Genomic DNA, 2,551 nt, shown 5'->3' with positions numbered 1-2,551 from the left:
AGCAGGGTGTTCAGGACCTGCTGTGCCCAAGGGACTGATAAAGGGAAAAGTTCTATTTATTCTTCGTGATTTGATGCACAGATGAAAAACTTAACACACAATAATAGAAGTTAGTCGTTAATAAATCACACCCTAGTCTTTCAGAGCTTCCGTAAGCAGACGACGTCGTCAGTTTTCTAGCTTTTGTAGTTTTAACACTGCAAGAACAATGATGCATAAGTCCAGAATCGGCTAAAAAGGCCGTCAGATTCTTTTTCTCTTAGATTATCTATTTTTCACTGTCTCTTGTTCCCAAGTATATCTGAATGATTACCTTCCGGCATTCTCTGCTATTGCTCGTTGGGGTGCTCTCCATTGTCCCCGTGTTTTGTGGGCTGTTGTCAGAGGGCGCTTGGGAAGGATGTACCACTGTTGGGAGGTTGTCAGTCACTGGGATGTCTCCAGGGATGATGCCTTCCCTGGCTGCAGGAAGTCCTCCTGGAGCCACGCCCACCATGCCTGGCAGATATCTGTAGGTAGCACCATTGAGCTCAGGATTAATTGCTTGCTGGTCTGTTACTGACCAAAGCGCTAATGTGACAAAGAATTCCTTGTTCACACAGTTTCTTAAGCTTCCCGGGATGCGACTTATGATGGCTCGGCAGATCTCAGTGGCAGCTGCCTCCCTCATCTCCAGTGACACCTGCTTGCTGTAGCAGGCAGTGAGAGGAGTGCAGATGAGATTCCAGGCATCTTTCAACAGACCCTGAGCAAAACTAAAGGGCTCCGACTCATTCACGTCGAGGGTTGCCCCTCGTTCCCTGCCCTCCTTAAGGGCCTGTGCTCAGGCTTTCTCGTCAAACAGGCCACCACGGGCTGCGTTCACAAGGAATGCTCCCTGCCTCATCTGCTTTATGGCAAAGTCATTGATAAGGTTTGTTCGTTGAGATTGCAATGTAAGGAGATGCAGTCGCTCTGATACAGCAAATCCTGCTGGGTGTAGACCCTACACACACCCAGGGACCGCTTGATCCCATCCTGCAAAGGCCTTGGCTCAAACTGCAACATCCTGCTGCGTGCGACTGAAGCCGATGAGGCCCAACGTCTCCCCACGAATGCGGGCCGCTCCTGAGGCCACCTCGCCGATCTGCTCTACGCTCTGAACTCAAGTGCCTTCCCGCAGTGCCTAGTACAGCCACCTGTTCCCCCGGTACAGATTGAGGATGTGGCAGGTGGTGGAGTTGGCTGTCTCTTCCACGGCTGCGGACGGGATGTTGCACACAGCAATTTCGAGCTCGCCAGCAGCCTTGATGCCCACATTGTCATAGCCACTGCCCACCTGCACCATCACTCTCAGGGCCTTGAATTTTCCAGGTCCTCCCTGGTGAGGGAGATGGTGTGGTACATCATGGCGCCCACGGCTTCGTTTATTACTTTCTCTTGGATCTCCTGCATGGACTGAGCCTCACAGAAGGCCACGGTGGCCAGGTCCTTCAGAATGGGCATGTCCACAGTGCAGTCCCGTCCATCCAGCAGCGCCACCATGGGGCGGGGGTTCAGGGGGCCTTTCATGATCTGGGGGCGAATTCCTTCACAAATTCTGTCCAATCGCTGTCTCTTGACTTAGCGCTTATTCACAAGGGCCATTCTTTAGGGAACTTTGCAACTCTCAGATCAAAAGGCAAAGCAGTCCTCTAAGAACTTAGGGGAACTCACAGGAGTCTGCACGCATGACTCCACTATGAACCCAATATAAATTTGTTCACAAACTCTATAGTTCACACGATGGGCTGTCCGTCTTTTTAAGGGAATACAGCTTCTTTGGTTCAAAACCATTTAAGGTGATGAAACCCGTTTGCTTGCAACTCAGCCACCATCGTGCAGTCAATCAACGAATCTTACCACGACCCCAGGCCGAAGCCGCCTCCATCCGCAGCGATCGCGGACTCCGGGCGCTCCAGACCTGGGGTCGTGGTGAGATTCTCCCTGGGATGCCCCTGTTTTACAGTAAAGGAAATATCTTTGGAATGTAAAAAGAGAGAAAATAATAGTCATCACCCCAATAGGGAATAATGAACAAATAACAAAGATGAGAGGTGCAAAGGCCAAGGAGGAAACTTTAAAAATGTGATGTGGGAAGTTCTGCTTCACTGAAATTGGTTCTGGGAAATCCTAGATTTACTTCTTTTGCTGCCACTGATGGACATTTCCTACTCTATGCTTATTATGCTCGTAAACCTTCTAAGGTTCCTCCTGTCCCTCCACTAATATTCCAGGGCATTTACAGTGAGAGCCAAAGTTCTCCTCTTCTTTCTGTTATTCCCGTGAAAGCCTTGTGGTCTGAGTGCTTTTCCATTGTTTTGGGGATCTGGGGAAATCTGCACATTTTGCGAGACTTCTATATTCAGCTATTTTGTAAAAATCTGTGCCTCATGTCAGAAGTTTGTGAGAGTAAAAGTGCAGACATCGGGGTTTGGTTCACATATTTCAGAAACACCAAGGACAAATGCTTCTGCTTCATAATTTTCAGTCCTATGATTTCAAATGTGATCCTGCAAAAAAATCGGAAAAA

At 48.9% G+C, this 2,551-nt stretch overlaps 1 pseudogene; it reads right to left on the bottom strand.

Annotated features, from left to right (window-relative positions):
• Positions 1 to 329: 329 nt before the first annotated feature.
• Positions 330 to 1,626, bottom strand: LOC115834149 (annotated as a pseudogene).
• Positions 1,627 to 2,551: the final 925 nt, after the last annotated feature.

This window comes from Nomascus leucogenys, unplaced genomic scaffold (genome assembly GCF_006542625.1).
Source record: "Nomascus leucogenys isolate Asia unplaced genomic scaffold, Asia_NLE_v1 000814F_87043_qpd_obj, whole genome shotgun sequence".
NCBI classification, from domain to species: domain Eukaryota; kingdom Metazoa; phylum Chordata; class Mammalia; order Primates; family Hylobatidae; genus Nomascus; species Nomascus leucogenys.
The sequence above is the reverse complement of the archived record's forward strand: the minus strand, read 5'-3'. Positions and strand labels throughout refer to the sequence as shown.